The sequence below is a fragment of the Rana temporaria genome, chromosome 4 (genome assembly GCF_905171775.1).
Source record: "Rana temporaria chromosome 4, aRanTem1.1, whole genome shotgun sequence".
In the NCBI taxonomy this organism is placed as follows: Eukaryota; Metazoa; Chordata; class Amphibia; order Anura; family Ranidae; genus Rana; species Rana temporaria.
The window spans coordinates 462,697,260-462,712,654 of NC_053492.1; the positions used below are offsets into that span (position 1 = coordinate 462,697,260).

Below are 15,395 nucleotides of genomic sequence, written 5' to 3' on the forward strand. Positions count from 1 at the left end.
AGCCCGCGTAATTCAAAGGGGCGTGTGCCATTTAAATTAGGCGCGCTCCCGCGCCGGACCTACTGCGCATGCTCCCTTTTGAATTTCCAGCCGTGCTTTGCGCGAAGTGACGTCATTTGTTCGAACGGCGACGTGCGTAGCGTACTTCCGTATTCCCGGACGTCTTATGCAAGAAGGAACAATTTTCAAATTTCGACGCCGGAACGACGGCCATACTTTATACAGCACATACGTGTGCTGTGTAAAGTTAGGGCACCAAAAACGACGACTAACTTTGCGACGGGAAACTAGACTAGCAGCGACGTAGCGAACGCTAAAAACCGTCGTGGATCGCCGTAACTACTAATTTGCATACCCGACGCTGGTTTACAATGCAAACTCCCCCCAGCGGCGGCCGCGGTATTGCATCCTAAGATCCGACAGTGTAAAACAATTACACCTGTCAGATCTTAGGGCTATCTATGCGTAACTGATTCTATGAATCAGTCGCATAGATACTCTGAGAGATACAACGGAGTATCTGAGATACTCCGTCGTATCTCCGCTGTGAATCTGGCCCATAATATGCAAACTATAATGATAATTAATTACTAATTTAACGTTGTACAAAAACAAGGCTTTTTTTTTTCAGCGGGAAAGCATGCAAATGCAGTTCCGGCCCCCTCATCACTGAAGGGGTGCTGGGGTGGTCTGGAGGGTCTGTTGTTGCTGGCGGGTGATCTATTGTTTCTGGGGCTTCTTATGTTGCTGGGGCTTCTTATGTTGCTGGGGAGGTCAGTTGTTGCTGGGAGGGATCTACTGTTGCAGGATGGGGTCTATTGTTGCTGATGGAGGTCTGTTGTTGCTGGGAGGGTATTTTGTTGTAAAGGGGATTTATTGTTGCTGGGGGTCCAATGTTCCTGGTTGAGAGATCTATTGTTGCTGGGGGGGGGGCTGTATTGCTAGGGAGGTCAATTGTTGCTAGGAGGGATCTACTGCTGCGCCAGGGGTCTATTGCTGCTGGGAGATTTAGGCTGGGTTCACACCATTGCATATTGGATGCGGTCTCGCCACATCCAATTCGCAATAGCAGGAGATTTTGATTGGCTCTCTATGGAGCCGCTTCACATATTTCCAGTGCGGATTTGCACAGGAGCCATGTGTGTCTCTTGGTCCGTTTTAGGCTGAAATCTGGCCTGAAACATTGAACGGGGACGCACAGGACCCCTGCTGTGAGCCGCATCGGTATTAGGTGTAAACGCAGCGCTAATGTTGCTGTTTGTTTATAGCGCAAAAAAGAAAAACCCCAGAGGTGATCAAATACCACCAAAAGAAAGCTCTATTTGTGGGGAAAAAAGGACGCCAATTTTGTTTGGGAGCCATGTCGCACGACCGCGCAATTGTCAGTTAAAGCGACGCAGTGCCGAATCGCAAAAAGGGGCCCGGTCATTGAGCAGCAATATGGTCCGGGGCTGAAGTGGTTAAATAGAAAACTATCTTTAGATAGATTTTTACTCCAAAAGCCATTTATTAAAATAAATTTGATTAAAAATAAAAAAATCTGATTTTAAATTAAAAAAAAAATCTGATTTTTTTTTAACCCCTTACGGACCGCCGCACGACTATTTACATTGGCAGAATGGCGCGGCTAGGCATATGGACGTACAGGTACGTCCCCTTTAAGAAGCCCAGCCGCGGGTCGCGAGCGCGCCGCTGGCGGCGCGCTCACGACCCCGTCCTGTGCTCCGTACCGCGCCCATGCGACCCGCCGACCCGATTGCCGCCGGTGTCCCGCGATCGGGTCACAGAGAGGAAGAACAGGCAGAGGTGAGTGTAATCAAACCTTCCCCGTTCTTCCTAGTGAGCCCGTCACTGATCGTCTGTTCCCTGTCATAGGGAACGACGATCAGTGACGTCACACGTCCAGCTACAGTAAGAAACACAAATTAGGTCACACTTAACCCCTTTAGCACAGGAACCCCCTACAGGTTAACCCCTTCGCCGCCAGTGTCATTTTCACAGTATTCGGTGCATTTTTATAGCACTTTTCACTGTGAAAATGACAATGGTCCTAAAAATGTGTCAAAAGTGTCCGATGTGTCCGCCATAATGTCGCAGTCACGAAAAAAAATCGCTGATCGCCACCATTACTAGTAAAAAAAAAAATATTAATAAAAATGCCATAAGACTATCCCCTATTTTGTAGACGCTATAGCTTTTGTGCAAACCAATCAATAAACGCTTATTGCGATTTTTTTTTTTACCAAAAATATGTAGAAGGATATGTATCGGCCTAAACTGAGGGGAAAAAAATATTTTTTTTAATATATATTTTTTGGGGGTATTTTTTAGAGTAAAAAATATAGGCCCGATTTCAGAAAGGACTTACGACGGCATATCTCCAGATACGCCGTCGTAAGTCCAAATGCGCGCCGTCGTATCTTTGCGTTTATTCAGGAACTGAGATACGCCTGAATTTTGAAAGATACGACCGATGTAAGTCTCCTTACGCCGTCGTATCTTGGGTGCATATTTACGCTGGCCGCAAGGGGCGCTTCTGTAGATTTACGCGTCGAATATGCAAATGACCTAGATACGCCGATTCACGAGCGTACTTGCGCCAGGCCGGATTTAGCTACACCGTTTACGTAAGGCTTACATCCGGCGTAAGTTTACCCCTCATAAAGCAGGGGTAAGTCATGTTAAGGTATGGACGTCGGAACTGCGTCGTATTTTACGTCGTTTGAGTAAGTCGTACGTGAATGGTGCTGGGCGTAAGTTACGTTCACGTCTAAAGCATTGAGCCGACGTATCTTAGGGAGTATTTGCGACGTGATTCTGAGCATGCCCACGCAAGCGCCGTTCGATCTGCCATGCATTTACATGGGGTCACGCTTCATTACAATACAACACGCCCACTGCCCTGCTACTTTGAATTACGCGGGCTTACGCCGGCCCATTTACGCTACGCCGACGTAACTTTGGGAGCAAGTGCTTTCTGAATACAGTACTTGCCTCTCAATGTTACGACGGCGTAGCGCATATGAGATGCGCTACGCCCGCTCAAAGATACGACAATGTATCTGAATCGCGGCCACTGAGTTTTTTTTTAAATTGATGCTATATTTTTATTTCTAGCGCAAAAAAGAAAAACCGCAGAGGTGATCAAATACCACCAAAAGAAAGCTCTATTTGTGGGGGGAAAAAAAAGACTCCAAATTTTGTTTGGGAGCCACGTCGCACGACGGCGCAATTGTCAGTTAAAGCGACGCAGTGCCGAATCACAAAAAGTGGCCTGGTCTTTAAGCTGCATAATGGTCCGGGGCTGAAGTGTTAATAAGCTAAATACACTGACCTAGCTATAAAAAGATCACGTCTCTCTATTCCTCTTTGATTTGAACACCTTGGGGTAGATTCAAGAAGCAATTGCGCCTGTGTAACCATAGGTTACACAGCGCAATTGCTTACTTGCCCCGGCGTAACGAGTGCTCCTGATTCAGGAACCTCGTTACGCCGACTGCAGCCTAAGATCTGCGCGGCATAAGGCTCTAATGCCCGCATATCTTAGGCTGCATTCTTGCGGTGGCCGCTAGGTGGCGTTCCCGTTGTGCTCAGTGTATAGTATGCAAATTGCATACTAACACCGATTCACAACGTTGCGCGAGCCCTGCGTACGCAATTTACGTTGTTTACGTACGGCGGTTTTCGCGCAAGGCTGCCCCTGCTATTAGCAGGGGCAGCCCATGTTACGTATACCCGTCGTTCCCGCGTCGCGAAATTAGAATTTTACGTAGTTTGCGTAAGTGAATCGTGAATGGCGCTGGACGCCATTCACGTTCACTTTGAAGCAAATGACGTCCTTGCGACGTCATTTGCCGCAATGCACGTCGGGAAAGTTTCCCGACGGAGCATTCGCTCTACGATCGGCGCGGGAACGCGCCTAATTTAAATGATTCCCGCCCCCTACGGGATCATTTAAATTGTGTGCTCCTGCGCCGGGCATTTTGCCGGCGCGCCCGCGCAATTTACGGAGCTTCCGCTCCGTGAATCAAGGGCAGCGGAGCAGATTTGCGGAGGCGCAGGGCAAAAACGCTGCCCTGCGCCTCCGTAAATAATGCGCAAATCTCTTTGAATCCGGCCCCTTGTTATTTAATCTTCCCAAAATACATATAACAACTTCCGCCATTGGTTAAAGACACACACAGCTTCAAAGAGAAACTCCAATGAACATCTTAGGCCATTACCCACCAGCCACATTAAATATACATTTGTACAGCTTGCTAGTGCTGAGATGAGGAATCCTTTGAGCTTTCTGTGGACTTGCAAAATATGTGAAGGAAGAGCAGCGGAAATGAATTTCCAGATAGGGAAGACTCGTTCGTTCAGCTGCATTATTAAATCTGGGGAGAGTCAGTTCATCTCCGGGATTATCTTCATTATGAAGCTGGAACCAAAAAATATCTGCACTTTCCACGGGATATTATAACCTTAAATGACTCTACATAATTTGTGTGAGTGGTGACGGTTCCAATTGGATAATGGCGCCAGTGGAGGGTCTCCTCCCTAAACTAATTTCCCAGTATACATATACAAAACTGAGATTATTCAAAACCCCTCCAGTGGACACAGATACGTGAGATTATGGGCCAGATCCACATACGTGTAGAACGGCGCAGCGTATCAGAGATACACTACGCCGCCGTACCTTACCTGGCGCATTTTCGAATCCTCAGCGATTTTGCGCCGTAAGTTACGGCGGCGTAGTGTATTTTTGGCGGCGGATTTGAAATTGGGCAGGGTTGGGGGCGGGTTTCATTTAAATGAAGCGCGTCCCCGCGCCGAATGAACTGCGCATGCGTCCTCCCCGAAAGTTCCCGCCGTGCATTGCGCTAAATGACGTCGCTAGGACATCATTTTTTTAACTTAGACGTGAGTTACGTCCATCCCTATTCACGGACGACTTACGCAAAAAATTTTTTTTTTAAATTTCGTCGCGGGAACGACGGCCATACTTAACATGGCAAGTCTATGTATACGCCGAAAAATACCAGCTTTAACTATACGCCGGGAAAAGCCGACTAGAGACGACGTTAGAAAATGCGACGGGCGTGCGTACGTTCGTGGATCGTCGTAAATCGCTAATTTGCATACCCAACACGGAAAACGCCACCCAGTGGACGCCGAAGTATTGCATCTTAGATCCGAAGGCGTACAAAGCCGTACACCTGTCGGATCTAACCCAGAAGCCGTCGTATCTTGGTTTGAGGATTCGAACTAAAGATACGACGCGGAAAATTTGAAAGTACACCGGCGTATCAGTAGATACGCCGGCGTACTTCGTCTGTGGATCTGGCCCTATATATTTAAAAATTAAATACAAAATGTTATTTCATCCAGTAAAAAAAAAAAATATTCAATAAAAACGTATACCATACATGCATGGACATGTAAACCCGAATCATGAAATGTAAGCTGGATACGCATATCTGCAGTGTTTTCTTATCTTGCTTCAAAGAACTGAGTCCTGTGGCTTTCTTCTGCTCCGTTCTTCTGTTATCAGCATGATAACTTCTTTTTTTTTTTTATTTATAACAGGGACAAGGCCCCAACGGGCCAACACAGTCCAGAGAATGCGTATGATAAAACAATAATCCATTTACAGAACATAGTGAATAAGATTATGCCAAATGGGACAACATGTCCGTCAACTGAGTGCTTTATGACGGCCGACATCTCTACATCATGACAGTGAGAGGTGTCTCGTTTGCCCCTGATGGTTGTCTAGACGTTACTTCTGTATGGAACATAAGATGGTAACAGGAAAAAAACTCCAGCGCTGCACATCTCAGTGATGTGCAGCGCTGAACTCTGCACTCTGTATGTAGCGCACCCCTGAACTCTGTACATGGCGCCCCCCTGAACTCTGCACTCTGTACGTACTGCACCCCTGAACTCTGCACTCTGTACGTAGCCCACCCCTGAACGCTGCAGTCTGTACGTAGCCCACCCCTGAACACTTCACTCTGTACGTAGAGCACCCCTGAACTCTACACTCTGTACATAGAGCACGCCTGAACTCTGCACTCTGTACGTAGAGCACCCCTGAACTCTGCACTCTGTACGTAGAGCACCCCTGAACTCTGCACTCTGTACGTAGAGCACCCCTGAACTCTACACTCTGTACGTAGACCCCCCCTGAACTCTGCACTCTGTACATAGAGAACCCCTGGACTCTGTACATGGCGCCCCCCTGAACTCTGCACTCTGTACGTACTGCACCCCTGAACTCTGCACTCTGTACGTACTGCACCCTTGAACTCTGCACTCTGTACATAGCCCACCCTTGAACTCTGCACTCTGTACGTAGAGCACCCCTGAACTCTGTACGTAGAGCACCCCTAAACTCTGCACTCTACGTAGCGCATCACTGAACCCTGCATTCTGTACGTAGTGCACTCCTGAACCCTGCATTCTGTACGTAGCCCACTCCTAAATCCTGCACTCTGTACGAAGCACACCTCTGAACTTTGCACTATGTATTTAGTGCACTCTTGAACCCTGCACTCTGTATGTAGACCGCCCCTGAACCCTGCACTCTGTATGTAGACCGCCCCTGAACCCTGCACTCTGTACGTTGCTCCTGGTATTTATTGTCCCTTTTAAGATCCTCCCACTGTTAGTGCAATTTTGCTACACCCAACTTTCGACGTGGTTTAGCTGGGGGTGGCATGGTTGAGTACCTGCACCTATTCTATGAGAAACAAAGCCCTGCTATATACGGTAATTTATTCTACAGAGAAGAGAGTGTTTAAGGATCAGAGACAAAGTCCCCGATCCAGAGGTAACAGATACTTTGCAGAAACATGTCAGCGCCGCCGCGCTAACTTATTGGTTTTGTAATTGAAGTTTATTTGAAACTGTGATGGACAGATTGATGAAGCAACTTAACGAACAAATGAATCACCCGCCTATCTTCACAGTGACAAGGCAAAGAGCGGCACAACAAATTAGACATGAGCTCAATACAAGAGAGATAGATGTTGTCTGCTTACTGCAGATCTGAATTGTAAGTGTGCATTTGCTTCGTTTAAAAATAAGAGCAGAACATACGACATTGTACAACGCTCAGTTGTTGTCAGATACAATGTATTTCCATTTCATTTAAAGGGATTTCCACTTTACCAGTCGAGGTATTTATCCTTTGTGATCCTAGAAGAAAGAAAGGTGGGTATTATTGAAGATATTTACGTCTTATGTTATGGCTTACTGTAATTAAAGTGGAATTATGGTCGCCGGTTTAAAAAACAAAAACGTGATCCAGCACTTAACCACTTCAGCCCCGGAGGATTTGGCTGCCAAATGACCGGGCCATTTTTTGCGATTCTGCACTGCGTCGCTTTAGCTAACTGTCGTGCGACGTGGCACCAAAACAAAATTAACGTCCCTTTTTTTTTCCCCCCACAAATAGAGCTTTCTTTTGGTGGGATTTGATCACGTCATTGGGTTTTATTTTTTTGCGCTTCAACCACTTAAGGACCTTGGGTGTTTTTCAGATTTGGTGTTTACAAGACTAAGGCCGTGTACAGACGACCAAACATGTACGATGAAAGCGGTCTGCCGGACCGTTTTCACCGTACATGTCTGGCTGGGGATTTCTGTACGATGGCTGTACTAACCATCGTACAGAAATCCGCGCGTAAACAATACGCGGGGCGTGTCCACGGTGTCGCCGCGACGATGACGCGGCGACGTGGGCGGGCCTGCCAGTTAAATGCTTCCACGCATGCGTCAAAGTCATTCGACTCATGCGAGGGATGGCGGGCGCTCGGACATGTACGGTAGGTCTGTACAGACGACCGTACATGTCTGAGCGGGCAGGATTCCAGCGGACTGTTTTAAAACAAGTCCAGGAATATTTGTCTGCTGGGAAAAGGCCCGGCGGGCAAATGTTTGCTGCACGCTCGTGCCTACACACGACCGAACATGTCTGCTGAAACTGGCCCGCAGACCAGTTTCAGCAGACATGTTTGGTCGTGTGTACGGGGCCTAAAACATTTTTTTTTGCTAGAAAATTACTTAAAACCCCCAAACATTATATATTTTTTTTCTAACACCCTAGAGAATAAAATGCCGGTCATTGCAATACTTCTTGTCACACCGTATTTGCGCAGCAGTCTTACAAGCGCACTTTTTTGGAAAAAAACACTTTTTTTTATATATTGTGAAAGATAATGTTACGCGGAGTAAAATGATACCCAACATGTCACGCTGAAAAATTGCGCCCGCTCGTGGCATGGCGTCAAACTTTTACCCTTAAAAATCTCGATAGGCGACGTTTAAAAAATTCTATAGGTTGCATCTTTTGAGCTACAGAGGAGGTCTAGGGCTAGAATTATTGCTCTCGCTCTAACGATCACGGTGATACCTCACTTGTGTGGTTTGAACACCGTTTTCATATGCGAGCGCTACTCACATATGCGTTCGCTTCTGCACGTGAGCTCGTCGGGGCGGGGCACTTTAAAAAAAAAATTGTTTTTGTTTTCTTATTTATTTTTATTTATTTTATTATTTTTTTTACACTGAAAAAAGTAAAAAAAAAATTGATCACTTTTATTCCTATTACAAGGAATGTAAACATCCCTTGTAATAGAAAAAAGCATGACAGGTCCTCTTAAATATGAGATCTGGGGTCAAAAAGACCTCAGATCTCATATTTAGACTTAAATGCTAAAAAAAAAAAAAAAAAAAATGGAAATTTTGTCATTTGAAAAAATGACAACAAAAAAATGTGCCTTTAAGACGCATGGGCGAAACTGATGTTTTGACGTCACTTCCACCCTGCTATGCTATGGGGACGGGTGGGGGCCATCTTGCCCTCACTCACATCCCCACACAGCAGGCCGAAGGACCCCATCGCCTCCGCCGCTACCGACGGCTCCGGCAAGCGGCGTAGGGCACGGGAGAGCGGCGGGAGGCCCTCTCCTGCCGTCGATAACGGTGATCTTGCGGCGAATCCGCCGCGGAGACCACCGTTATCGTTTACAGGACCGCTCATGCTAAAGATGGATACCTCGGTTGTGGCAGCAGCTGCTGCCGTTACCGAGATATCCATCTTTAAAAAAACGACGTATATATACTTATGTATATTTTGAAAGAAAGCTATATTTTTTTTATTTTTTTGCTATAATAAATATCCCCCCCCAAAAAAAAAAAAAAATATATATATATATATATATATAAAAAATATGGGCTCATATGTATACTTATACATATTCTTGGTTAAAAAAAATCGCAATAAATGTATATTGATCGGTTGGTGCAAAAGTTATAGCGTCTAGAAAATAGGGAATAGATTTATGGCATTTTTATAAATATTTTTTTTTTTTACTAGTAATGGCGGCGATCTGCGCTTTTTTTTTTAAATCGTGACTGCGACATTATGGCGGACACATCGGACATCTTTGACGCTATTTTGGGACCATTGTCATTTATACGCCGATCAGTGCTATACAAATGCACTGATTACTGTGTAAATGACACTGGCAGTGAAGGGGTTAACCACTAGGGGGCAATGAAGGGGTTAAGCGCGTCCTAGGGATTGATTCTAACTGTGGGGGGGCTGGACTACAAGTGACACGACACTGATCACTGCTCCTGATCACAGGGAGCAGTAGATCACTCTCCTGTCACTAGGCAGAACAAGGAAATACCTTGTTTACATAGCATCTCCCCGTTCTGCCGCTCTGTGAGACGATCGCGGGCACCTGGCAGACAACGAGTCCGCGGGACCCATGGGCACGCTCACCGAGCATGCGGCACGCGCCCGCGCGTTGGTAAATTCGAAGGGACGTAGAGGTACGTCTCTTTGCACAGCCATGCCATTCTGCCGACGTGTATATATACATGCGGCGGTCGGCAAGTGGTTAAAGCGTAACTGAAGTTCCCCTGTTACAAATAGCAAGCAGGCAGGATTTTATTGCAGAAGAGACATAAAATATATGTATCCCTACCTGCCTGCTTGCTGTTTTCACTGGGGCTGTAAAGTGTTTGGCAATGTAGCTGGCAAGGTGATGGCTGCTCGATACTCCCCCCCCCCCCACACCCCCGGCGTTCTTCTTGCCGTCGCTTGTCTGGCTGGAGCAAGTGCTCGGAAGCGACACTTATCAATTGGTCATCTCCTCGCTAGGCGGCTGGGGTGTGGTGGGGAGGTGGGGTTTGGGACACACCCTGTCTACCTATGCTCTAAGCCAGTGGTCTCCAAACTGCAAGCCTTTATCCGGGCCCTTGGGGCACTATCCCTCCCACTGATACAAGACCATATTCTGTCATCTGACACCAACAATGAAGCACAATTTCTCCCACTGACACCACTAATGGGGCATTATTCCTCCCTATGGTACAAACAATGGGGCACTATTCCTCCCCCTAATACCAGATGTTTTATAACACTGATTCCAGGAAAATTTCCACTCCGGCTAGCCAAAGTCCGGCCCTCCAATAATCTGAAGGACAATAAACCGACCCTTTGTTTAGATTGTTTGGAGACCCCTACTCTAAGCACATAGGAGCAAGGAACAAAGTGCTATACGTGCTTTGTAAGCCTAGCTACGGGGTCAGACAGGGCACCCCTCTCACCCCTTGTAGCCATCTGACAACGCAACCCTCTTGCCTTCGCTTGTCTGGGGCAAGAGCTTGGAACCGAGACAATTAGCCATCTCCTTGGTAGCAATGTTGTTGGCTGGCCACAGGGGGCGGGGGAGCGCCCTGTCTTCTTATGCTGAAAGCACATGGGAACATGGCCCAAAGTTCTGTGTAAGCCTAGTTATGAGGTTGGACAGGGCTCCGCTCCCATACCTTGTAGCTATCTGACAATGTAGATGACAAGGAGATGGCTACTTTATAACCCCGCCCACCCCCCTGCATTCCTTTTGCCATCACTTGACTGAAGCAAGTGCTTGGAGCCAAGTGCCACTGATCAATCAGTCATCTCCTTGCTAGTTGTGTTGTCAGATGGCTGCGAGGGGATGGGAAGCGCCTTGTCTACCTATGCTCAATGCACAAGGGAACAAGGGACAAAGTGCTATGTGTGCTTTGTAGGCCTAACTATGGGATCAGACAGGGCACCCCTCTCACTCCCAACAACGTAGCTGGCAAGGGGGCGGCTGCTTGATAATACCCCCATTTATCTTACCTTTGCTTGTCTGGGGCAAGAGCTTGGAGCCGAGACAAGTGCTGCTTATCAAATAGCCACCCCTCTCATAGCTTGCAGCCATCTAAACAGTAGCTGGCAGGGAGAAGGCCAATTGATACCTCTTGCTCTCCCCCTGCATTCTTCTTGCCTTTGCTTGTCTGGGGCAAGAGCTTGGAGCCAAGACAAGTGCTGCTTATCAAATAGCCACCATACATTGCAGCCACCTATACAGTAGCTGGCAAGGAGACGGCCAATTGATACCTCTTGCTCTCCCCCTGCATTCCTCTTGCCTTTGCTTATGTGGGGCAAGAGCTTGGAGCCGAGACAAGTGCTGCTTATCAAATAGCCACCCCTCTCATAGCTTGCAGCCATCTGAACAGTAGCTGGCAAGGAGATGGCCAATTGATACCTCTTGCTCCCCCCCTGCATTCTTCTTGCCTTTGCTTGTCTGGGGCAAGAGCTTGGAGCCGAGACAAGTGCTGCTTATGAAGTAGCCATGTCTTTGCTAGCTATGTTGTTGGATGGCCACAGTGGGGCGGGGGAGCGCCCTGTATTCCTCTGCTGAAAGCACATAGGAACATGGGACAAAGTGTCTGTGCTTTGTAAGCCTAGTTATGAGGTTGAACAGGGCACCCCTCCCATACCTTGTAGCCATCTGACAATGAGAAGGCTGCATGATAACCTCGCCTCCCCCCTGCATTCCTCTTGTCTTTGCTTGTGTGGCCACAGGGGGGGCGGGGGAGTGCCCTGTCTACTTATGCTCAAAGCATATAGAAACATGGGCTAAAGTGTTATGTGTGCCTTGTAAACCTAGTTATGAGGTTGGACAGGGCACCCCTCCCATACCTTGTAGCCACCTGACAACATAGCTAGCAAGGAGATGGTTGCTTGATAACCTTTCCCAGCCCCTGCATTCCTCTTGCCTTTGGTTGTCTGGGGCAAGTGTCTGGATCTGAGACAAGTGCTGCTTATTAAAGCGGAGGATCACCCAAAAATTAAATTTTTAACATTACATTCAGCCGAGTTGTCATAATGACAATCGGCTGTTTTTTTTTTATTTTACCCCGTACATACCGTATTTTCACCGCCGCTTCCGGGTATGTCTTCTGCGGGACTGGGCGTTCCTAATTGATTGACAGGCTTCCGACCGTCGCATACTGCGCGTCACGAGTTGCCGAAAGAAGCCGAACGTCGGTGCGCAGGCGCCGTATAGAGCCGTACCGACGTTCGGCTTCTTTCGGCAACTCGTGATGCGCTGTATGCGACGGTCGGAAGCCTGTCAATCAATTAGGAACGCCCAGTCCCGCAGAAGACATACCTGGAAGCGGCGGTGAAAATACGGTATGTACGGGGATAAAATAAAATAAAAACGTAATGTTAAAACATTTTCTGGGGTGAACCCCCGCTTTAAGGCTGCATTCACACCTGAGCGGCGGTCGTTTTTTCGGGCGTTTTGTCGCGCGTATTCATGCTTATTTGCGCGTTTGCATACAGCGTCGTCCGACGTTTTTGCACTTCAACGTTTTTTATTTTAGCCAATAGGAAAAATTATCATCTTTACATCACTTGTTGCTATGTTGGTAGATTTTTTTTATCTTCTGCCTGGGTGAAATGTTCTATTGATTTAAAGCGTCAAAACGCCCGTAGCAAACGCTCGTTGTCGCGCTAGTCGCTTGAATCGAGCTTTTCCATTACTTCCTATGGGAAATGAAAACGCCCAAAACGCCCCGATACGCGCGACAAAAAAAGGGTCCGGATTTTGTTTGAGCTTCAGGCGTTCAGCGTCGGGCGTTTTGGAGTGGAGATGTGAACCATCTCCATAGGGAATAATGTATTTTTTCCCCTCCAGCGTTTTTGAGCGTCGCGCTTCAGGCGACAAAACGCTCAGGTGTGAATGCAGCCTAAGTAGCCATCTCCTTCCTAGCTATATTGTTGGGTGGCCACAGGGGAGTGGTGGAGCGCACTGTCTGGCCCAGTTACGGAGTCAGACAGGGCCCCCCTCCCATACATTGTAGCCATCTGACAACATAGTTGGCAAGGAGAGGGCCACTAGATACCCCCCCCTCCCGCCCTGCATTCCTCTTGCCATCGCTTGTCTCGAGCAAGTGCGCTGTGTGTAATGTTCTTTGGAGAACAGGAGAATAAAAAAATAACGCCAGTGTTCTTCTGTAAATTCTCCTCCCTTTATAATCTTTGTGCAGAATGATGGGCAGGTCTCAAGTAGAGCTGCTTCCCCCTCTAAATGTGAGAATAGAAATATGGCGTCAGCCTTACCGGTTGGCTGGTACAATCTGCAGGCTCCAGCGCTGTCCTCCGGGTCATAACTTCCCTGCTGGGTAAATCGCTGACTGCAAACACGCAGCAAGCAAAGTGTGAAAAGTCAGATCTCCCATTCTACATGCCTTTTCAGGTTAGTGACTCACTCGGCAGTGAAGCCCTGGTCATGGATAATGGCGCATCCTGGGATTAGTCACTTTTATTATTTCCCTATTTCTGTCTCCCATCTCAGCCAACACTGCTGGAGGAGAATGCGTCAGTCTATTATCAAAGGCCCAGATTCACAAAGGAGATACTCCGTCGTATCTCTGAGTCTATCAGTTACGCATAGATTTCTATTAGATCTGACCGGCGTAAGTCTCTTACGCCGTCGGATCGTAACTGCATATTTACGCTGGCCGCTAGGGGCGTGTACGCTGATTTACGCCTAGAAATATGTAAATCAGCTAGATACGCGAATTCACAAATGTACGCCCGGCCGACGCAGTACAGATACGCCGTTTACGTTAGGCTTTTCCCGGCGTAAAGTTACCCCTGCTATATGGTGGCGTACCAATGTTAAGTATGGACGTCGTTCCCACGTCGAATTTTACGTCGTTTGCGTAAGTCGTCCGTGAATGGGGCTGGACGTAATTTACGTTCAAGTCAAAACCAATACGTCCTTGCGGCGTATTTGGAGCAATGCACACTGGGATATGTCCACGGACGGCGCATGCGCCGTTCGTGAAAAACGTCAATCACGTCGGGTCGTGGTTATTTTACATAAAACACGCCCCCCTGTTCCACATTTGAATTAGGCGAGCTTACGTCGGCCGATTTACGCTACGCCGCCGCAACTTACGGAGCAAGTGCTTTGAGAATACTGCACTTGCCCTTCTAAGTTGCGGAGGCGTACCGTAAATCGGATACGTTACGCCCGCCTATAGATACGCCGCTGTACGAGAATCTGGCCCAAAGTCTTTTGTTGCAAAGTCTTATGTTTTGTTGTATATTGTTACAATAATGTGCTCCCAAATTTTGGGTTTTCCCCAGAAAAGTAATAGAGGGAAATCTTCCAATGGGGACACTAGTTCTGGGGGGGGGGGGGTTGTAAAGGAAAATGTTTTTTTAACTAACAAACATGTTATACCTACCTCCACTGTGCAGTTTGTTTTGCACACAGTGGCCCCGATCCTGGTCTGCTGGGGTCCCTTGGCGGCTGTCGCGGCTCCTCCCCGCAACTACTACACACAGATATGACCCCCCCGGCGGGGGGGTTGACAGCAGCGCCAATGGCTGTGCTGCTTTCAATCCATCCACTGCAGCCAATCATTGACCGGGCTTCGACTCGAGGAGGATGATGGGGGCGAGCGCGGGACTTTCGGCATCATCTGATGTTTTTTCACCTTAATGCATAGAATGCATTAAGGTGAAAAAAATGTACCTTTACAACCCCTTTAAAGGAGTTGTAAACCCTCATAGCCAGATTCACATACATCGGCGTATGTTTAAGCTGGCGTAGCGCAGCTCATTTGAGCTACGCCAACGTAAAATAGAGAGGCAAGGCCAGTATTCACAAAGCACTTGCTCCCTAAGTTACGTCGGCGTAGCGCAAATGGCCCGGCGTAACCCCGCCTAATTCAAAATAGGCAGGTAGTGGGCGTGCTACATGTAAAGTAACGGCGACCCCATGTAAATGAGGGCAGTTGGTACGGCGCATGCGCACGCATGCTCAGAATCACGTCGCAAATACTCATTGCTTTCGACGTGAATGTAACCTACGCCCAGCCCCATTCACGTACGCTTACACAAACAACGTAAAATAAGACGGCAGTTCCGACTTCCATACTTTGCATGGGCTGTGCCACCTACAGAGGTGTTTTATCTTTACGCCGGCGTATGTCTTACGTAAACGGCGTAGCTTACTGCGACGGGCGTACGTACGTTCGTGAATCGGCGTATCTTGCTC

General features: G+C 47.7%; 1 protein-coding gene and 1 long non-coding RNA gene across 2 annotated transcripts in view; one reads left to right on the plus strand and one right to left on the minus strand.

Annotated features, from left to right (window-relative positions):
* The window catches only part of LOC120938028, a 119,444-nt gene that overhangs the window by 17,723 nt on the left and 86,326 nt on the right, over positions 1-15,395 (plus strand). The gene's annotated exons all lie outside the window — the stretch shown is intronic.
* On the minus strand, positions 6,868-13,595 carry LOC120938029. Its single transcript, XR_005748774.1, has 2 exons — positions 13,445-13,595; positions 6,868-7,188 (listed from the first exon to the last, which is right to left on the minus strand). It is a non-coding gene; the product is annotated as an uncharacterized LOC120938029 (long non-coding RNA).